This window comes from Hyperoodon ampullatus (genome assembly GCF_949752795.1).
Source record: "Hyperoodon ampullatus genome assembly, chromosome: 8".
Lineage (NCBI taxonomy): Eukaryota > Metazoa > Chordata > Mammalia > Artiodactyla > Ziphiidae > Hyperoodon > Hyperoodon ampullatus.
The window spans coordinates 102,825,781-102,850,477 of record NC_136921.1 but is presented as its reverse complement, the minus strand read 5'-3'; positions in this window follow the sequence as shown (position 1 = coordinate 102,850,477).

The following is a 24,697-nucleotide window of genomic DNA, read 5'->3' as shown; positions in this document are numbered from 1 at the left end:
CCCAGAAAGTTATTTTGTGAATATTGACAAAATGATTTTAAAGTTTTTGGAGACACAAAAGACCTAGAATAGCAAAAACAATATTGTTGAAAGAGAAGAACAAAATTGGAGTACAGATACTACCCAATTTCAAGACTTACTATAAGGCTACAGTAATCAAAACAGCATGGTACTGGCCAAAGAACAGATAAATAAATTAATAGAACAGAATTGAGCCCATAAATTGATATACATAAATATAGTCATCTAATCTTTAACAAAGTGGCAAAGGCAATACAATGGAGAAAAGATAGTCTTTTCAGAAAAATAATGCTAGAACAAGTGAATGTTGACGTGTAGAAAAAGTAATCTAGACACAGAACTTATGGCTATACAAAAATTAACCCAAAATGGATCACAGATCCAAATGTAGAGCAAAAAACTATAAAGCTTTTAGAAGATAGCAGTAAAGAAATTCTCTATGACCTTGAGTTTGGCTAAGACTTTTTAGATACAACAACAAAGCAACAATTTATGAAAGACAGAATTGATAATCTGGGCTTCATTAAAATTAAAATTTTCTTCTCTGTAAATAGAAAAGGAGACACTGTCTTGAATACAATTAAAATTGAAAGTGAAATAAAATGAAGACAAAAAAGATAAGCCACAGACTGGGAGAACATATTTGCAAAAGGCATAACTGTTCAAAGTCTTATTCAAAATATAAAAAGAACCCTTCTTATTCAAAAATAAGAAAACAAATGACTCAGTTTCAAATAAAAAAAAGACCTGAACTGATACCTTACCAAAAAAGATATACGAATGACAAATAAATACATGAAAAGATGCTCAACATCATATGTCATCAGAAAAATGCCAATGAGATACAACAGTGAGTTTCCACTACACACCTATTAGAATGGCCAACATCTGGAACACTGACAACATCAAATTCTGGTGAGAATATAAAGCAATAAGAATTCTTATTTATTGCTTGTTGGAATTCAATATGGTACAGCCACTTTGGAAAAATGTTTGCCAGTTTCATATAAAATTAAACATACTCTTGCCATATGATCAAGTAATGTGCTTCTGGATATTTTCACAAAGGAGTTTAAAACTTATGTCTGCACAAAACCTGCATGTAGATGTTCATAGCAGTTTTATTTATAACTGCCAAAACTTGAAAATAAATAACATATCCTTCAGTAGATGAATGTGTAAAAAAAACTGGTATATCCAGACAATACAATATTATTCAGTACTAAAAGAAATGAGCTATCAAGCTGTAAAAAGACATGGAGGAACTATAAATAAATGTTACTAAGCTTAAGAAAACAATCTGAAAATGCTACATACTGTATGATTCCAGCTACATGATATCCTGAAATAGGCAAAACTACAGAGACAGTAAAAACATCAATGGTTACCAAGGATTAAGTGGGAATAAAGGGATGGATAGGCAGAACACAGAGGATATTTAGGGTATAAAGTTATGATACTTTTAACAAATATTTAAAGCAATATGAAAAGAATCAAACTATCTCCAAATATTGTAACTATCCCAGAAAAAGATCAAGAGTATTTTTCGGAACACAAAATATACAGCACCTGAACAAGATAAAATTCACAGTGTTTCACACTCAACTAAAAACATTAGCACACAAAGAAACAAGAAACTGTGATCCAAAATGAGGAATAAATTCAGCCAATCCAGACATATCTAGAATTAACACAGATGTTAGAGTTAGCAGAGAAAAAAAAATCCCCAATTGTTATTACCACTGTGCTCCATACATCAAGAAGCTGGAAGTCAAATTGAACGTGTTAAATGGAGAACAAGATACTAAAATCCAAGTGTATGTGTAGAAATTAAAAACATAATGTCTGAGATAAAATATAATAGCCTGGATGAGATTAATGACAGCTTAGATATTGAGAAGAAACAGTGGTTTGAAGACAAAGCAAGAGATACTTTCCAAATGAAACACAAAGAGTAAAAGATTTCAAACAACAAACCAAAATAAGGGTACCATCAACCTAAGTAGTCAAGAATACAACTTCAATCATCCTACATTATGTATAACTGGAGTGTCTGAAAAAAAGGGAAAATATTTGAAATAACAATGGCCAACTTCTTTTCCAAATTTAATGAAAATTTTTAACCCACAGATATAAGAATCCTAACACGCTCCAATCACAATAAACATGAAGAAAACTACACTGAGACATAATAAAATTGTTAAAAATCAGAATCTTAAAAACACCTTAAAGTAAAACACAATAATTTTTCAGATGTACAAAAGGTTAATAATGAATTCATCATCAGCAGACATATACTACAAAATAATTTTTTTTTTTTTTTTTTTTTTTTGCGGTACATTGTTCTCTAACTGTTGTGGCCTCTCCCATTGCAGAGCACAGGCTCCGGATGCATAGGCTCACGGGCCTAGCCGCTCCGCGGCATGTGGGATCTTCCCGGACTGGGGCACGAACCCATGTCCCCTGAATTGCCAGGCAGACTCTCAACCACTGTGCCACCAGTGAAGCCCTACAAAATAATTTTTTGAAAACCTGTCAGGAAGGAAAAATAATAGTATAGGATGAAAATTGACTATAGTAAGTGGAATTAAAAGCATTACACTTGGCAACTATGTGGGTATGTATATATGATATTTTTCATAACATTTAAATATCTTTAAAAGATATTTTATTGTTCAAACAAAGATAATAGCATCATAATGTGACATTTATAACACATGCAAAAGCAAAACTTGTAGCAACAATAATTACAAAGTCTGGAATGAGATAATTGGAAGTATACAGTTGTAAAATTCTTTAACAGTATATGAATTGCTATAATATCACTTGAAGGTGAAATTAAAGAGATACTAAGGACTAAATACTAAACTTAGTTAGATATTATTTATTAGTATTTAGTTAGATACTAAACTCCAAAGAAATCACTAAAATAACAAAACAAAAATTCATATCTAAAAATTAGTGATGGAAATAAATCATAAAATCACTCAATTAATCCTAATTAATACAGAAAAAATGATTAAAAAGATATAAAAGACTAATGGAGCAATAGTAAAACATATACTGAAATGGTTCACTGAAAACTAACTGTATTAATCTTCACATGGTATCAAAGACCCAAACAGAAAAGAGAAATTGTCAGATTGAATGGAAGAGGAACATCTAACTACATGATGATTGCAATAAGCCCATTTTAAATATAAAGAAATGAACAGTTTAAAAGTAAAGGAATGAGAAAGAAGACATATTATCTTAACACTAATTAAAATAAAGCTGGAATGGTTTTATTAATATCAGAAGTAGATTTCACTGCAAAGAATATTATCAGAGGTAAAGAAGGTCATTTCATAATGATAGAGAAATGAGTTCCTTAAAACAAACCTAAATGTTTGTGGACCTAATAACAGAACTTCAAAATACATATGGCATAAAGTGATAAAACTGAAAGTTGAAATGCACAAATCTAAATTTTAATTGGAGACATCAACAAAAATAGACAAAAATCAGTAAAGATAGAAGACTTGAACAGCACTATCCATGAATTTGTTAGAATTGACTATTATAGAAAAATATGTTATAGCAGCAGAATACACAGAGGATTTCACAGATAAAATATACCAAGGATTTAAAAAATACTATCCAATTCTACACAAACTCTTACAAAAATCTGAAGAGAATGGAATACTTCTCAACTCATATGATATAAGCAGTACTCTAACAACAGAAATATACAAAAACATACACAAAAATAAAATCACCGACCAATATCCCTCATGGTCATCAGAGCAAAAATTCGTAACAAAAGTATATAAAAGGAATTCTTCAATACATAATAAACATAACATATCATGACCAAGTGGGATTGATTCTAGGAATAGAAAATTGTTTTAACATTTAAAAACCAGTGCATAAAATTCACTATATCAAAAAACCAAAGGGGGAAAAAAATTGATAATCTCAATAGAGTGAAAAATCACTTGAAAAAAATCCAACAGCTATTCTTCATAAAAAGTCAACAAAGTAGGAATAGAAGATAACAACTTTAACGATAAATAACATCTATAAAAACAACAACAACAAAGCCCTTACAACCAACATCTTACTTAGCAGTGGAAGGCAAATGAGTTCTTCCTAAAATCCGGGTGAAGCAAAAATGACTGCTCTTACTCACTTCAATTCAAGAGAGGAGGTTGGGAGGAGAAGAGAAATACGTGAGGGAGATTAAGAAGTACAAACTTCCAGTTTCAAAATGAAGGAGTCACAGGTATGAAATGCATAGTATGGGGAATATAGTCAATAATTATGTAATATCTTTTTATGATGACACATGGTTACTAGACTTATCGTGGTGATCATTTAGAAATGTATAGAAATATTGAATCACTATGTTGTATATTAGGAACTAACATAGTGTTGTAAGTTATTTATACTTTAAAAACAAACTCATAGAAAATGAGATCAGTTATGTGGTTACCAGAGTTAGCGGTGGGGTGGAGGGATGAGGAATTAGGTGAAGGCTGTCAAAATGAACAAACTCTCACTTATAAGATAAACAAGTACTAGAGATGCAGTGTACAACATGATGAATATAATTAACAGAGCTGTGTGCTATATATGAAAGGTAAGAGAGTAAACCCTAAGAGTTCTTATCATAAGGAATTTTTTTTCTATTTCTCTAATTTTGTATCTCTCTGAGATGATGACTATTCACCAAACTTATTGTGATAATCATTTCATGATGTATGTAAGTCAAATCATAAGGCTGTACAACTTAAACATATACAGTGCTATATGTCAATTATATCTCAATAAAACTGGAAGGAAAGAAAAGCAATGGAGTTCTAATTCGTGTTACAATCCAGATTAACCTCGAGAACATTATACTAAGTAAAATAAGCCAGACAAAAAAGGACAAATATACAAAGTATCATATATGAGTTACCTAGAATAGTCAAATTCATAGAAACAGAGAGTAGAATAGTGGTCGCCACGGATTAGGGAGTTACTATTTAAGAGGTACAGAGATTTTAGTTTAGGATGATGAAAAAGTTCTGGAGATGGATGGTGGTGATGGCTGTACAGGAATGTGAATGTACTTAATGTCAGAGAACTGTACACTTAAAAATAGTTAAAAGGGTAAGTTTTATGCTGAACTTTTTTTAACCACAACAAAAATAGTTAAAAGACAAAAAAAAATATGTATCATATAGCTAATTAAAAAGAAAATCTAGGCGCTTCCCTGGTGGCACAGTGGTTGAGAATCCACCTGCCAATGCAGGGGACACAGGTTCGTGTCCCAATCTGGGAGGATCCCACATGCTGCTGAGCAGGTGGGCCCATGAGCCATGGCCACTGAGCCTGTGCATCCAGAGCCTGTGCTCCACAACAGGAGAGGCCACAGCAGTGAGAGGCCCGCATAACACACACACACACAAAAAAAAATCTAGAAATTGAAAATTGTTCTATTGTGATGTAAAGCAGGTCAGTGGTTGCTTGATGATGGAGAAAACAAGACACAAGAAAGTGATTATAAAGATGCACAAGGAAATTAGAGTGTAAAGTATATGTATGTTCATTGTCTTGATTTTGGCAATGCTACAAGTTACACATAGAGCAAAACATCAAATTTTACACTTTAAATATGTGCAAATTATTTTATGTCAACTATCAATAGAGATTTAAAACTAAATTTAAAAAAGGAAGCTATGGAATTAAAAGGTATGACAACTGAAAATTAAAACAATAGATGGGTTTAAACTCAGCCATAGAAGAAAATACCGTTAGTTAAAAGATGTCAGAAGAAAATAAATGGAGGCATGAATAATAAAAGGATGAAAAATTTAAAAAAGAGTAAGAAACCTATGATACATGATAAAAAGTTTTAACATATGCAAATTAATTAAATATCAATTAACTAATGATTAATAATTTAATTATTTATAATTGAAGCACTGAAAGAGTAGGAAGAGTGAGATTGGGTTTAAAAGAGATAGTGGCTGAAAATTCTGTGAAATTGAAAAAAATCAGTTAAGGCACATTAAAAAAATGTTACAAAATAAGTAGGATGAATCAAAAGAAAATAAAATGTATGTACATCAGAGTAACACTAGCAAAAAACAAGATGAGAAAAAGTCTTTAAAAAGAGAAAAAAAAGACATGTTACATTCAAAGGAACAATAATAAAACTAAAATAAGACTTCCCAACAGAAATGATGGAAGCCAGAACAATGAAATATATTAATTAAAATTCTAAATGAAAAGAACTGCAAATATAAACAAAAACAGTAAGCGTGTGTACACACACATATACATTTATATGTTTCTGTATATAGGTATATATTTGGTTAATATCTGTATATTAGGACATTAATATGCATATACTATGATAGGTGTAATATGTATATACATTTATGATTAAAAATTGATTTAAAACAGTGCACACAAAAGCATCAGAATTTATGTTTGCTCTTAGAATATTCACCAAAATTGATCATATATTGATCTATAAAGAAATTCCCAACAAATTTCAAAGCACTGAAACCATACAGAGCATATTTTGTGTTAACAGTGGAACTGAGCTAAAAATAAATATTCAAAATGGATAAGTAGAAAATTCCCAACTATTTGGAAATTAAACAATATACTTATAAATAACTCAGTTTGAGGGTATATTTTCAAAATATATAACATATGAAGGTTTTGTATTAAAATATATGAAGAGATAATACAGATATATGGGAAGTAAAAATCTCAATAAAAAAGTGAGCAAAATACTACACAAACCAGGATAACCAAATATCTAGTAAACATGAAAATGTATTCACATTTATCAGCCATGAGGGAAATGTAAATTAAAACTAGATGTGTTCTGACTACAGCCCCCCAACTAATATAGCTAAAATAAAAATATCTGTTAAGGTTAAGGTTGGTGAGCATATAGGTCTGTCATTCATTGCTAGTGGAGTGTAAATTGTTACAACCCCTCTTAAAACTTGGCATTACCTCCTAAGTTTGAAAATATACATACTCCCTGATCCTGCAAATCTATCTCAAATATACATCTGACCTAAATGTGTAAATATGTTCAACAAAAACGTATACTGAAATGTTTATTAGCAGCACTGGTAAATGTTAAAGACTGGAAAATATCTATATTTCTATCAACTGTAGATTAGATAAATATATTGTGGTCTACTTATAAAAATAAGGTACTTTTGTTATATGCAACAACACATACAAACATGAATACATCACACAAACAAAGTATTAAGTGAAAAAAAAGTAAAAGCAACTATACTTTATGACTCAGTGAATACCAAGTTCACAAGAAAACTACTCAGTGTTGATAGAAAAGAGCATAATGATTACCTTTGGGGAGGAGAGGGTAGTGACGGGGAGGGGTTCAAGGCAGGCTTCTGAAGAAGTAAAATTATATTTTTTGGCCCAGAACATGGGTACACAGTTATGTTCACTTTGTGAAACTGCATTGAATTGAACACTTGTGATTGTGTGCATTACAATGTGTATGCTATACATCATTAAAATCTTAACTAAAAGAAATAACGGTATCTTTCTGGCTCCATATCTTATAGTCTCTCCCTTAAAAGTCTGTTTTGCCTCAGAGCTCATGTGTAGATGAGCTCTAAATGCAGGAATGATGATCATCACTAACAAAGGTTAATTAATAGCCTATCTCTGTGTATTTTCTTTTTTTTAGGGTCTGTGACAACAATAAAATTCCATATGTGATGCATTCCCTATCTTCTTGAGTCTTACAGTCAAGTTGGGGAGAATTTTGTAAAATAACAATAAAAGTGAAGATACACATATCAAATAATGACATTTAATGACAGAAGAGAATATAAACATTTACAGGTAGAATTTAGTGACAGAAGAGTTACAGCAAGAAGGTCAGTAATCAACTTACATTGGATACAATAAAAGAAGACTTTAAACAGAAGAGAGATATTTTGGGAGGCAGGATTTATAGCCTAAAAATATTTTGTCTTAAGTTAGCTACCATTGCCATATGCATAACTGCAGTTCTTTGTAAAATTTTCACATACACCAGAAAATAATTTACTAGTTCAATTCCAGATTATTTCTTATGTTAAATAGCCCTTCAAAAAAAACCTGATTGTATAGAAACTAATAGCACGTAAATGCTGGATGATCACAATTATCAATATGTTTTTCTTAACATTAAGATAAAAGGAAATTGTCCTTCAAATCGAAGAGCTATCTAATTGCAATGGTAATTGCATGTTAATTAACATCATGAATGCTGATTATTAAAACAGGGATTGATGTTGTAATATTAAGTGGAATAAGAGCTTATCAAAACCTTGGGTAATGGAAATTTACATTTATGAGATGCTTATGCTAAGCTAGGTACAGCAATATCAAGCTTATAACGGCAACAACAACATTATAGTGCACAATAATCAGAAATATAGTAGTGGAGGAAATTTGGGCTTTGTTTGTAATACAGAAAGATGACATATATCAGGAGCAGGTGAGTTTTACAAGAAGTTTAAAACTCACAAGAGTTCTTTCTGATGTCTTTTGAAAGTCAGTTGCTCCAGAGAAGAGCATGATAGCCAGAACTTTGATCACTAAAGCGTTGAAAACTTGCAGAAATGAACACACATTGCATAGCCATATTTTCATCCTTGTGACGCTTCCTAGCAACTATGTTTCAAGGTGCCCAAAACATTTTGAATCACAAATCAAATACTTCTCTAACAATGTATGTCCAAGTCAATAGAGTTATTACCTACAATTATAATTAGAAAATGATGAGGATTAAATGCGTTCTAGTTCTCTAAAGTTTAGTAGTACTATATATGTTTCTGTGTGTCCTTATTTTCAAAAACAAAATTTACTAGAAAAGGAAAAAGAAACAGTTCTCTCAATCCACCATCCTAAAGAAAACATTGACATAAAAGCTAAATGAGGCAACATCTCACAATATCTATAAATGCAGAGTGCCAGATAATTATGAAAAAAACATTAGGAATCTATACCTTTTCCACAATTGGTAACATAATAAGTCAGAGCAAAAAGAGATTTGAGAAATTTCCTTGTTAAATGCAAAAATTTTACAAATGGGGAGACTCATGCCCAGATTGGGGACTTACCTGTCCAAGGCTTCACAGCCTCTTTGTGGCAGAGAGAAACCCAAAATCTAGACCCCCTAATTCCAACCCATGTGTTATCTTTCCATCAGATCAAACTTCTGATGTTGAGTTACAGTGTGAAGTTCAGAGTAAAGTTTTTACGAACATATATATGTATATACAAGTGGAGCTCAGATCCTCATTCTTGAACAAATGCCTCTGGGACTTCTTTCAATGCCCCTCCATGCATTCACTTCTCCACCCTAAAAACCAAGTAATTTGTTTACAGACTGAGTGCAGATAACTTCGTACAGATCAAGGGTTTTAAATGCAGCAAAGAGTAGTATCTAATGCTGAACATTTTTAAGAATTCATTGTGTTGCTGTTTAGTAATGAAAACTGTTAATAATGGTAAATAAATGTACCCATTTCCCAAGCAATCTGTAATGATATAGAATAATTAATGCTGCGTTTCTTTGCTTGAAATTGGTGTTAATTCACCTGCCTGGTAATTTATTTATTCTGCTTAAGGATTTCTTTTTCCTTATCATACTGCTATTGATTTTGTTCAATAATATTTTAAACAAAATATAATCAAATGATAACCCAAACTACTGTAAATCACATTTAGTAAGTCCAGTGAAAGACCATCAAATTTTCATGTGAGTCAGTGAAATAATTAAACACATTATATATATGGTATGACTGGTGAGTGAGGCAGGACATGCCTCTTTTTTTTAAGCTATCCTTGGTTTGCAAAATTAATTTTTTTCCCTTAAGTAGAGACTGCAGGAGAAACATCTCTCTTCTCGCTACTCCCAAGCATGTAAGCCCAACCCAGTCTTCTACTGATTTTCTTCCCATCACTACCTCTTCACTCTACTCTAACACCTCCACTGCAGCTTTCTCTTCAAGTACTCGTGTGCTCCCTCACTTGTCCTGCTCATCCCTCAGATGTCCTCCTCCCTATACGTTTTCAAGTCTCTGCTCTTCTTCCATCATCCATAACAATCACTTATCTCCTGCACATCAACAAATATCAATTACACCCACGTTCCAAAAACTCCATTGGAAATGTAGTGGTTAACACAACCAAGAGAGCCCTTGACCTCACAGAACTTAAAGTCAAAAGAGGCATGGAGACTTACCAGTCATAATTCAATCATTAGAAGCATACAAAATTTATGACACAGAAATATAGGAGGCTATGTTAGCAGTACCAAGCAAAATCGCTGTTGTATATTTTTCAGTAACATCATATCTGAAATATAAGCAGATACTCAAAAGATGGAAAATGGGTTATTTTCTTCAAACACCGTGCATGTACAGACATGAATAATTCTTAGGCCACTTGGCACATGAATAGTTGTTATCCCAGGGGTTCTTTACTGGGCCATGTGGAAAATCTTAAATAGCATAGTTCTTGTCGGTACTAACCCTGGGACCCTACAACTTTCTCAGACCTTCATGAACGCTGATGAATTTAGTTCTCATTTAACACCTGCTCTAAATGTATCTTCACTGAAGCAGGAAGTTCTGTTCTTCCCCAAGGCTGTTCCTCATTTCAGCATTCACACTGTCTGGGTTATGGGCAGGAAAATCTTCTCAGAGTCATCTAGCTTAACCATCATTTCTCCTTTGTTGATGAAACCTTTCTCCGATCTGTTCAGGCCTGGATACCAGGACTAACTCCTTACTAAGTAACTATGGTCCCTCAGAGGGCTATGTTAATATATACCAGCATTGTCAAACGTGCATTCAAATGACCTGGAGATCATTTTAAAATGCAGTTTCTAATACAGTAGGTCTAGAGTGAAGACTGCATTTCTCATAAATTCTTGGGTGATGACAATGATAAAGATTTTTAAGACCACATTTTGTGTAGCAAGGATGTAGAGAATATAGATATTAATCTGGATGACAGAAATTTATGATATTTTTGATATTATACTATCTACTAAATCAGGGTCAAAGGTAGAGATGTCTGCACCTCAATTCAAAAGCATATATTTTTGACCAAGACTTTCAGAAATTTCAAAACTCCTTTTATTACAAAGTTTCATAATAATCCTCCTACCTTGGTTCTTATTTATTTCTCCATAGTAGCATATGATTCTTTAAAAAAAGTAGTGGATATATTATAAAGGAAGAAGTCTAACTTCTGTCCCAGTTTAGCCACTAAGTTTGCAACATGAGCTCTCAGTGAGCTCTCAGTAGCCTACAGCTATACCACCCATCATAAATATATGTTTTACATTAGGGCCAGGTTTCATTCTGCATTCTGTACAAGGTAATCATTGAATTACACCCTAAATCCACCATCAGTGAATCAGAAGAATACCAAAAGTCCATAAATATGGCAAAGTACCTGGGTAAAAAGAGAAATCAAAAGTTTCAAACCAAAGATTGTTAAGTTATCCTCAGATGGCTTTTTTTTTTTAAGCTAAGCTAATGCACAATCATATAGGGTTATACTTGTACCTAATTCTAGAGAGCAAAGAGTAAAATACTGACCAGTAATCTTTAACTCCAGAGTCTCATCAATTCAATGGGGAATCCCTAATGACTACCCTAATTCTAATTGAAGTTAGCTCAACAAAAACCCTTCTGGACCTTTTTTCCGACATTATCTCTTATCGTTAATTTTTTTTCTTCTCACTTTGAATTCTACAAAGACAAAGAGACGGTGAGGTCCATATGCACTAGCACAGATTCGAAATGTGACTCTCCCCTTGTGACAGACCCAATGGACCCTATTACACTTCTTCTGAGTTATCATTTGATTTTTAATCTGATTTCTCCTTCCTCCCTCCCTGTTATCCCCTCTTGCTTTTAATTTGTGAAACAGCAACCAGTACACCAGACAGAGTCAGTTAGATGACCAGCAATCCCTATGTGACTTTTCAGAATCTTAATTATGATGCTAACTCCCCTTTCCTTTCCCAGGGAAACTGCCTTTTTTCCTCAGCTCAAGTACTTGGCTATTGCTGTGCAGTCTCTATATTTGTTAAATTGAGATAACTAGTAGACATTTTAATCCTCTTTCAAAGCATGATGAAGAAGAGAGATGATGGTCAAAAAAGTCATTTTAAATGTTGAGAATCTTGAATTAATGTAGAATAAAGTCATACTTTATTATGTAATTGAACAAAAATGTAGCAGTTTTCCAGCATATTGAAAATTGTAGTTTTGATTCACTGAAAAAACTTTCTACACAATTTTTCCTTCAAGATAAGTGTATAGATTTCATTACTCTTTGGAATCTCCTAGTCCTAAACTTAAAAAAAAAAAAAAACTTCACTCAAGAGCTCTCAACTTTACATGAAGCTATAATAAGCATGGCCTCTTTTATTTTTTCAGAAGAGAGTTGAGAGAGGGTTCCACATTATTGCTACATCCTTTGAGAGTTTAGTTTATAGAAAAGCTGATGTCCATCTTCACTATGCAATTCTAGATTAATAGGGAAGTTATGTCACTGTTGACAGCCTTTTTCTTTCTTAATAAATCCAGAGAATTCTCCTATAAGAAATATTCATTTTCCTTCAGACATGAAATGACCATTAAGAACAACTAGTAAAGAATCCATTGCTTTTAGTGTCTGGCTCTATTTCTTCTACTTTAAGGATTTTAAGGAAGAACTATTACAATAAAAGAGTATATTTTTATTATCAACAAGGCAGAAACATTTCTCATTTCTTAACAAATGGGAGGTGTAAAAACTGTTCAAATGGCCAGGATTAGTATTTTCTTAAATTGAAATTTTAAATAAATGATGACTGTTTAAGTATAAAAGATAAAACATTATTTATTTATAGAAAAATGTCTCTGTAAATGGGAACAGGTTTGCAGATTGTCATCCAAGATGGCTTGGGCGTGATGGGATTTTCTTATAAGCAGAGAGTAATACCACAAAATGGTAAATGGTTCAGTCCAAAAGAGGAGCTGTTTTGTCCGATTCTATGGTTCTTTCTAGATCCATAATAGCTGAAGTAACCACAGAGGGGACCCACAGTGAGGTCAAATCTTACCCTTCTCAAGTAAACCTTCCTCCCCACAAATTCATCAAAAATACATCTACGTGTGGAACAACCCCTACAGAACACCTATTGAATGCTGGTAGAAGAACTCAGACTTTCAAAAAGGCAAGAAACTCCCCAAGTACCTGGCCATGTGGCTCACAGGGTCTTGGTGCTCCTGCTGGGTGTCAGGCCTGAGCTTCTGAAGTGGGAGAGCTGAGTTCAGGACATTGGACAAACAGAGACCTTCTGGCCCCATGTAATATCAGTTGGTGAGAGCTCTCCCAGAGATCTTTGTATCATGGCTAAGACACAACTCCACTCAACTACCAGCAAGCTTCAGTGCTGGACACCCCATGCCAAACTACTACCAAGGCAGGAACACAACCCTACCCATTAGCAGAGAGGCTGTGTAAAATTATAAGTTCACAGACACCCCAAAACACACCACAGGACGCAGTCATCCCCACCAGAAAGACAAGATCCAGCCCCATCCACCAGAACACAGGCACCAGTCCCCTCGACCAGGAAGCCTACATAACCTACTGAACAAACCTTACTGGGGGCAGACACCAAAAACAACGGGAATTATGAACCAGCAGCCTGCAAAAAGGAGACCCCAAACACAGGAAGTTAAGCAAAATGAGAAGAGAGGGAAATACACAGCAGATGAAGAAGCAAAGTAAAAACCCACCAGACCAAAAAATTAAGAGGAAATAGGCAGTCTACCTGAAAAAGAATTCAGAGTAATGAGAGTAAAGATGATCCAAAATCTTAGAAAGAGAATAGAGGAAATACAAGAAACATTTAACAAGGACCTAGAAGAACTTAAAAGCAAACAAACAATGATGAACAACACAATAAATGAAATTTAAAATGCTCTAGAAGGAATCAACAGCAGAATAACTGAAGCAGAAGAATGGATAATATCTTCCAGTGACCTGGAAGATAAAACAGTGGAAATTACTACTGCAGAGCTGAATAAAGAAAAAAGGATGAAAATAATTGAAGACAGTCTCAGAGACTTCTGGGACAACATTAAACTCACCAATATTTGAATTATAGGAGTCGCAGAAGAAGACGAGAAAACGAAAGTGACTGAGAAAATATTTGAAGAGACTATAGTTAAAAACTTCCCTAATATGGGAAAGGAAATAGGCAATCAAGTCCAGGAAGCACAGAGAGTCCCATATAGGATAAATCCAAGGAGAAACACACAAAGACACATACTAATCAAACTATCAAAAATTAAATACAAAAAAAAAGTATTAAAATCAGCAAGGGAAAAGCAACAAATAACATACAAAGGAGTCCCCATAAGGTTAACAGCTGATCTTTCACCAGAAACTCTGCAAACCAGAAGGGAGTAGCAGGAAATATTTAAAGTGACAAAAGCAAAAAACCTAAAACAAGATTACTCTACCAAGCTCGGATCTCATTCAGATTTGACAGAGAAATTAAAATCTTTACAGACAAGCAAAAGCTAAGAGAAATCAACATGACCAAGCCAGTTTTACAACAAATGTTAAAGGACCTCTCTAAGCAAGAAACACAAGTGAAGGAAAAGATGTACAAAAAAAAAAAAAAAACACAAAACAATTAAGAAAAAGGTAATAGGAACATACATATAGAAATAACCTTAAATGTAAATGGATTAAATGCTCCAACCAAGATATAGACTGGCTGAATGGATACAAAAATAAGAACCATATATATGCTGTCTAAAGAGACCCACTTCAGACCTAGGGACACATACAGACTGAAAGTGAGGGGATGGAAAAAAATTATTCTATGAAAATGGAAATCAAAGGAAATCTGGAGTAGCAATTCTCATATCAGACAAAATAGACTTTAAAATAAAGACTGTTACAAGGACAAAGAAAGACACTACATAATGATCAAGGGATCAATGCAAGAAGAAGATATAACAATTGCAAATATTTATGCACCCAATAAAGGAGCACCCCAATACATAAGGCAAATGCTAACAGCCATAAAAGGGAAGATCAACATTAACACAATAATCGTAGGGGCCCTTAACACCCAAATTTCACCAATGGACAGATCATCCAAACAGAAAATAAATAAGAAAGCACAAGCTTTAAATGACACATTAAACAAGATGGACTTATTTGATATTTGTAGAACATTCCATGAAAAAACAACAGAATACACTTTTGTCACAAGTGCTCATAGAACATTCACCAGGATAGAACATATCTTTGGAAACAAATCAAGTTTTAGTAAATTTAAGAAAAATGAAATTGTATCAAGTATCTTTTCCAACCAAAATGCTATGAGACTACGTATCAATTACAGGAGAAAACACTGTAAAAAATACAAACACATGGAGGTTAAAGAATGCACTACTAAATAACCAAGAGACCACTGAAGAAGTCAATAAGGAAATAAAAGAAAATACTAGAAACAAGTGATAATGAAAACATGAGGACCCAAAACCTATGGGATGCAGCAAAAGCAGTTCTAAGAGGGAAATTTATAGCAATACAACCCTACATCAAGAAACAAGAAAAATCTCAAATAAAAAACTTAACCTTACACATAAAGCAATTAGAGAAAGAAGAAGAACAACAAAAAAGCCCAAAATTAGCAGAAGGAAAGAAATCATATAGATCAGATCAGAAATAAATGAAAAAGAAATGAAGGAAACAATAGCAAAGATCAATAAAATGAAAAGCTGGTTCTTTGAGAAGATAAAAAGAAATGATAACCACTAGCCAGACTCATCAAGAAAATAAGGGAGAAGACTCAGATCAACAGAATTAGAAACAAAAAAGGACAAGTTACAACTGACACTGCAGAGATACAAAGGATCATGAGAAATTACTACAAGCAACTATATGCCAATAAAATGGACAACATGGAACAAATGGACAAATTCTTAGAAAAGCGCAATCTTCCAAGGCTGAACCAAGAAGAAACAGAAAATATAAACAGACCAATAACAAGCACTGAAACTGAAAGTGTGATTGAAAATCTTCCAACAAAAAAAGCCCAGGACCAGATGGCTTCACGGGCAAATTCTATCAAATATTTAGAGAAGAGCTTACACCTTTCCTTCTCAAACTCTTCCAAAATATAGCGGAGGGAGGAAAACTCCCCAACTAATTCTATGAGGCCACCATCACCCTGATACCAAAACCAGACAATGATGTCACAAAAAAAGAAAACTACAGACCAATATCACTGATGAACATAGATGTAAAAATCCTCAACAAAATACTAGCAATAGAATCCAACAGCACATTAAAAGGATCATACACCATGATCAAGTAGGGTTTATTCCAGGAATGCAAGGATTCATCAATATATGTAAATTAATAAATGTGATACACCATACTACAAATTGAAGGATAAAAACCATATGATCATCTCAATAGATGCAGAAAAAGCTTTTGACAAAATTCAACATACATTAATGATAAAAACCCTCCAGACAATAGGCATAGAGAGAACTTACCTCAACAAAATAAAGGCCATATTTGACAAATCCACAGCCAACATTGTTCTCAATGGTGAAAAACTAAAACCATTTCCACTAAGATAAGGAAGAAGACAAGGTGGTCCACTCTTACACTTATTATTCAACATAGTTTTACCATTTCCACTAAGATTAGGAACAAGACAAAGTTGTCCACTCTCACCACTATTATTCAATGTAGTTTTGGAAATTTTAGCCTTAGCAATCAGAGAAGAAAAAGAAATAAAAGAATCCAAATCAGAAAAGAAGAAGTAAAGATGTCACTGTTTGCAGATGACATGATACTATACGTAGAGAATCCTAAAGATGCCACCAGAAAACTACTAGAGCTAATCAATGAATTTGGTAAAGTAACAGGATACAAAATTAATGCATAGAAATCTATTGCATTCCTATACAGTAATGATTAAAAATCTGAAAGAAAAATTAAGGAAACACTCCCATTTACCATTACAAAATAAAGAATAAAATACCTAGGAATAAACCTACAGAAGGAGACTAAAGACCTGTATGCAGAAAACTATAAGACACTGATGAAAAAAAAAAATTTAACATGATACAAACAGATTGAGAGATATACCATGTTCTTGGATTGGAAGAGTCAACACTGTGAAAATGACTATGCTGCCCAAAGGAACCTATGGATCCAGTACAATCGCTATAACACTACCAAAGCAATTTTTCAGAGAACTAGAACAAAAAAATTCACAATTTGTCTGGAAATAAAAAAGACTCTGATTATCCAAGGCAATCCTGAGAAAGAAAATGGAGCTGGTGGAATCAAGCAACCTGGTTTCAGACTATATACAAAGCTACAGTAATTCCAGACAGTATGGTACTGGCACAAAACCAGAAATATAGATCAATGGAACAGGATAGAAAGCCCAGAGATAAACCCATGCAGATGTGGTCACATTATCTTTGGTAAAAGAGGCAAGAATATACAGTGGAGAAAAGACAACCTCTTCAATATGTGGTGCTGGGAAAACTGGACAGCTACATGTAAGAATGAAATTAGAACAGTCGCTAACACCAGACACAAAAATTAACTCAAATGGATTAAAGACCTAAATATAAGGCCAGACACTATAAAATTCTTAGAGGAAAACATAGGCAGAAAACTCTATGACATAAATCACAACAAGATCCTTTTTGACCCACCACCTAGAGAAATGGAAATAAAAACAAAAATAAACAAATTGGACCTAATGAAACTTAAAAGCTTTTGCACAGCAAAGGAAACCATAATCCAGATGAAAAGACAACCCTGAGAATGGGAGAAAATATTTGCAAACAAAGCAAATGACAAAGGATTAACCTTCAAAATATACAAACAGCTAGCTCATACAGCTCAATAAAAAAAAAAAAATCCAAAATTGGACAGAAGACATAAATAGATATTTCTCCAAAGAAGAGATTGCCAACAAACACATGAAAAGATGCTCAACATCACTAATCAACATCACTAATCGTTAGAGAAATGCAAATCAAAACTACAATGACGTATCACCTCACACAAGTCAGAATGGCTATCATCAAAAAAATCTAGAAACAATAAATCCTGGAGAGGGCATGGAGAAAAGCGAACCCTCTTGCACTGTTGATGGAAATATGAATTGATATAGCCACTATGGAGAACAGTATGGAGGTTCCTTAAAAAACTAAATATAGAACTACCATATGACCCAGCAATCCCACTACTAGGCATATACCCTAAGAAAACCATAATTCAAAAAGAGTCATGTACCACAATGTTCATTGCAGCACTATTTACAATAGCCAGGATGTGGAAGCAACCTAAATGTCCATCGACAGATGAATGGATAAAGATGTGGCACATATGTACAATGGAATATTACTCAGCCATAAAAAGAAGTGAAAGTGAGTTACTTGTAGTGAGGTGGATGGACCTAGTGTCTGTCATACAGAGTGAAGTAAGTCAGAGAGAGAAATCAATACTGTATGCTAACACATATATATGGAATCTAAAAAAAAAATGTTCTGAAGAATCTAGGGGCAAGATAGGAATAAAGATGCAGATATAGAGAATGGACTTGAGGACACAGGGAGGAGGAAGGTTAAGCTGGGATGAAGCGAAAGAGTGGCATGGACATATATACTCTACCAAATGTAAAATAGATAGCTAGTGGGAAGCAGCCACATAGCACAAGGAGAAAGGCTCGGTGCTTTGTGACCACCTGGAGGAGTGGGGTAGGGAGGGTGTGAGGAAAAGGCAAGAGGGATGGAATGTGGGGATATATGTATACGTAAAGCTAATTCACTTTGTTACACAGCAGAAACTAAAACACCATAGTAAAGCAATTATACTCCAATAAAGGTGTTAAAATTATTAATAAAAAACAAAATAAAAATACCTGCTTGCGTGGAGAGAGATTAACATTCCATGTTATCAAGAATAGAAAACTTCCATTTGCAAATACTCCGAAAGAAAATAAGGGTGGAAAGAACGTGTAAACATGGAGAGGAATGAAGGTAACATTTATTGAGTACCTACCATATGCTGAAATGCAGGCTAAGATGCTTTCATATGTGTTTTCTTGACTAAACAATCATACTCTCTACTGTTTAAAGATTCTTAGTACTGATAAATTAGGTCACTTGCTTTAGTTGAGATAGCTGATAAATATTAACACCAATCTCAAACTTATATCTTGGTGTTCCAATCACATCACACCATGCTACCTCACATATGCACTAGACTAGCCTCTCCAATGGAACATTTTACTATGATGGAAATATTTTATATCTGCACTGTTTAAAATGGTAGCAACTAACCTCATGTGGCTATTAAACCCTTGATAATTTGCTACTGTGAATGAGAAAATGAATATTAAATTTCATTTAATTTTGATTACTTTAAATTTAAATAGACAAAATTGTCTAGCGGCTACTCTATGGGGCTGTAAAGGTCTATGCTACTGCTACTCAATGGGAGTGCAACACAGTTTTTCCTTAGTGAAAATTGTAAAGAATTTTCTTTAAACTCCCATTTTCCTCCTCAGTCTGTCATCACTGTTTCTCTCCAAATCCTGTTTATTTTTCAAAATGCAATCCTTAGACCTCAGCACAAACAGTGAAGTAAAGACTCCTGAAAATTATCTCTTCCATAAAAGCAATAATGTAACAAGCAAAAATTGTGAGAATCAACTTGTTCAGAACTCTAGAATTAGCGAAGGATTTGCAGCAATGTAATTTATTCAAGAAAACAGCTGAATCTCAGTAAGAACAGTGAGCTTTGTGGTGTTTTCACTTGTCCTATTTCTACCAATACCTCTCCAGCTCCAAAGAGGCCTTGAAATTCTATAGCATGAAATCACAGTGAAAATAAGCAGCTTGGCAGGCACCCTAGGAGGCAGAATGGTGTAGAAGCTCCTTCAAAGCCTAATTCCCAGAGAACTGTCATTAATTATCCTGTCTGGTAGGTCACTAGAAGACCCCTCTTGCAAGATTGTCTTTATTTGACCTGACTCAGAGCTTGCCCAGTGTGTAAAACTTTCCCAAGCTCATTTATCAAAAACATTCAGAGGAAATTTAACTTTGCTACATTAACAATACCTGCTTGCATGGAGAGAGATTAATATTCCATGTTATCAGGAATAGAAAACTTCCATTTCCAAGTATTATAAAAGAAAATAAGGGTGATAAAAGTCTGTAAAAATGGAGAGGAATGAAGATAACATTTATTGAGTACCTAACATGAGGGTAATGGATAACAGTTGGGGCAAACAATAAGCTAATTTAAAAAGGTCAAAAGGAAAATCTAGGGAGTGTGATGTCCATAGGGACTTTGAAAAGCTCTGACATATTTCTAGGAATACAGAAGTTTCCTGACACTGAGGGGTTAACTTACTTACTCCAGATGAGACAGCTGGTAAAAATTAAAACCAGTATTAATCTTATGTTTTGATGTTCAATTCATATCACACTGTGATGTTTCAAAATCCCACTAGGCCAGCACCAACGAATAGGGTTGTGTGCATGCCCAGGGTTGTGCACATACTAAGAAAAGACTTGGAATGCTCTAAACTCTGACCTTGGATTAACCTTGAGGCTCTGTGCAAGCTTGAAGGTTAAATCAATGTTCTCAAATGCCAGGCTGAGTGTTGAAGTCACGCTTCAACATGTACACAGAGTTCCTTGGAAAATACTTTTAAAATATTTCTTAAATAATTTCAAAATTATTAGTTCCATGCACTTATGAATATCTATATAGTTATTAACCAACCACAAAGCTGATATAGGCTTCAGTGAACACACACACCACAGAGCATAGACAAACAAATAACAATAACAAAAATAAACAGTAACAACAACAAGCCCTGAGGAAAAGAAGGAAATCTGATTTCCAGAGTGCCAAATTATATCATTTAAAATATCCAGTTTTTAACAAAAAGCAATACAAGACATTCAGATGGAAATGCAGATGGCCAACAGGCACATGAAGAGATGTGCCTAATCATCAGGAAAATAAAAAAACCCAATGAAATGTCACATCACACATGTCAGACTGGCTTTCATCAAAAAGAATACAAATAACAAATGTTGGTGAGGATGTGGAAAAAAGGGAACCCTCCTACACTGTTGGTGGGAATGTAAATTGGTGAAGCCACTGTGGAAAACACATGGAAGATTCTCACAAAACTAAATAGTACTACCATATGACCCAGCAATTTCACAATTCCACTCCTGGGTATATATCCAAAAAAAAAAAAAAATCCCCAAAACCCCACTAATTTGAAAAGATACATGCACCCCAATATTCATAGCAGCATTATTTACAATTGCAAAGGTATGGAAGCAAACTAAGTGTCCATCAACAGATAAATGGACAAAGAAGATGTGGTACATACACACACACACAATGGAACACTACTCAGCCATAAAAAAGAATGAAATTTTGCCATTTGTATCAACATGAATGTACTTGGAGGGCATTATGCTAAGTGAAATAAGTCAGACAGAGAAAGACAAATACTCAATATCACTTATATGTGGAATCTAAAAAATATAACAGACTAGTGAATAAAACAAAAAAGAATCAGACTCACAGATACAGAGCACAAACTAGTGATTACCAGTGGGGAGAGGTAAGGGGGAGGGGCAACATAAGGGTAGAGGAAAACAAAGTGGTTATTATGGTATTATATGAAATCATGTGTGTGAAACTTTTGAAAATTGTAATGCACTATAGAATTTAAAGAATTTTCCATTCAATTAAAAATAACAGTATGGTACTGGCATAAGGACAGACATATAGATCAGATTAGAATTGAAAATCCATTTTAAAAATACTCACATGTATGGTCACAATTTTTGACAAAGATCACAAGACAATTCAGTGAGAAAAGACTAGTCTTTTCATTAAATGGTGCTAGGACAGCTGGATATCTTCATGCAAAAGAAAAGTTGCACTCCTTCTTCACACCATGTACAAAAATTAGCTCAAAATGGATCTAAGAGGTAAATACAAGATCCTAAATATAAGAACTAAAATTATGAAACTCTTAGAAGAAAACATAGCTGTAAATCTTCAGACCTTATATTAAGCAATAATTTCTTAGATATGGCACCAAAAGCACAAACAGAAAAAGAAAAAAGAAGTAGATAAATTGTACATTATCAAAATTTAAAACATGTGTTCTTCCAAAGATACCATCAAGAAAGTGAAAGACAGCCTACAATTTAGGAGAAAATATTTGCAAATCAGTATCTGACAAGGGACTTCTATCCAGAATATATAAATTATTTTTATAAGCCAATGACAAAATGACAAACAATCCAGTGAAAAATGGGCAAAGGATCTACAAAGACATTTCTTCGAAGAAGATATACAAATGTCTCATAAAGCACATGAAAAGATTTTCAACATCTAGACACTAGAAAATTGCAAATAAAAACCCTTGAGATATCACTTCATACATACTAGGATAAGTATAGTCAAAAAGACAGAAAATAGAAAGTGTTGACAAACATAAAGAGAAATTGGAATCCTCATACACTATGGAAATGTATAACAATGCAACAACCTTGGAAAACAATCTGGAAATATCTAAAAATTATAAACATAGAATTACCACATGACTCAGCAATTCCACTCCTAGGTTTGTACCCAAGACAAAAGAAACGATGTATCTACATTAAAACTAGTACATAAATGTTCATATCATTATTTATAGTAGACAAAAATTGGCTAAAAGTCATATGTCTGTCAATTGAATGGATGAATAAATGTAATATATCCATCCAATGAAATATTACTAGGCAATAAAAAGCAATAAATACTTATACATGCTAGAATTTGGATTAACCTAGAAATAATTATGCTAAGTGAAGGACGTCACACACAAAAGGCAACATATTGTATGATTTTATTTATATATAATGTCCTAAGTAGACAAATCCATAAAAAGAAAGTAAACTAGTTGTTGCCAGGGGCTGGGGGAAATAGTAATGGGCAATAAATACTAATGATTACTGGTTTTCATTTTTGGGTGATGAAAATGTTCTAAAATTGATTATAGTGATGGCTCCATAACTCAGTGAATACACTAAAAACCACTAAATTGTATAATTTAAAGGAATAAATTGTGTAGCATGTGAAATATATATATATAAGTTAAGCTGTTGGAAGGAAGGAAGGAAGGAAGGAAGGAAGGAAGGAAGGAAGGAAGGAGGTTGGGAGGGAGGGAGGAAAGAAACTTTCAAAGCTTTAGGGAAAGTATAACACTTGAGTGTCTGTGGTATTAATGAAAGTATAAAGCATGCCTTGCATCCAATCAGTATCAACATATTGAAGACTAGAGGAAAAAGGCCCAGAAATGTGGTTAGGATGTGTTATTATTCACAGTCCTTCTGGTTACAATGATGTGATCAATTTATTCCAGCAATTTCATTTTTGTTGTCTTTTTCTGGTTGTGTTACCTGTTCTAGAGTTGTGGCTCCTATCTTAAGATGTTCTTCTCTGACATCTTTCAACTATTTATCAACCCTTAAGCTTTATTGTATAATTGCTGAGGTGTTTAGGAAAGTATGATGGCTGTGAATAGGAGGAAAGGAAGCACATAGGTAAGAATGGAAACTGTATGCATACAGATTGGAGATTAAGAATCATACTGCCATTCATCTGTGTGAACTAGGGCAAGCTACTTGAACTTCTGCAACTTCAGCTTCCTCATCTAGAAAATAGGAATAAAAATAGTACTGTGCCTATTGGGTCCTTATGAGAATTCCAGCAGAAAAGAGCTGATATGGAGTCTTGAGTGAGCAGTTGGAGAAGATGAGGTGATTCCATGAGTGGGATGGGCCACCAGGAACAAAGACTGAGAAGAAAATAATGGGTGAGTAGATGAGGGAGGTATTGCTTGATTTAAGGGAACTACAGGCAAAATGTATGTGAAACTGAGAAATCTCTGAAGAACCCCTGAAGCACCACATAAGAGCAGGAATTAGCTGTAAATTCCCACCAAAACCAGACAACACCAGTTTTGGAAATTCATGGCCGTTCTCACCCCCTGTCTCTTGCTTCCTTCTCCCTCCTACCCTCAAATCCTTCCTTCTAAACCCTGGAGGAGCTGAGAAACAAAGAGACTGACACTCTTCTTTATTACAGAGTGCCAGTTCCCAGAAGACCTGAACTGAGGAAGGAATAAGGTTCAAATTTAAATGAAGTTCATAATTCTGATTTTATATTGGATTGAATATTTTAATTAGTTATGAAGCCATCTCACAATGTGTTTCTTTAATAAGATCAACCTAAGTTATAAGAACTGTCAAACATGTCATTCAAGGGATGAGAAAAAGAGAGTACATTTAATATATTTAAATATGTAGCAGAGAAAAAATATTTTTTTCTGCTTACAGCCTGCAACAGTGTCCCAATTGTTCAGTGTAATGGATGGGTAGTTAGACTAGATAGATAAGTAGATAGATAGATAGATATAGATAGATAGATAGATAGATAGATAGAGAGAGAGAGATGATAGCTAGCTAGCTAGATGATAGATAGATAGACTGATAGA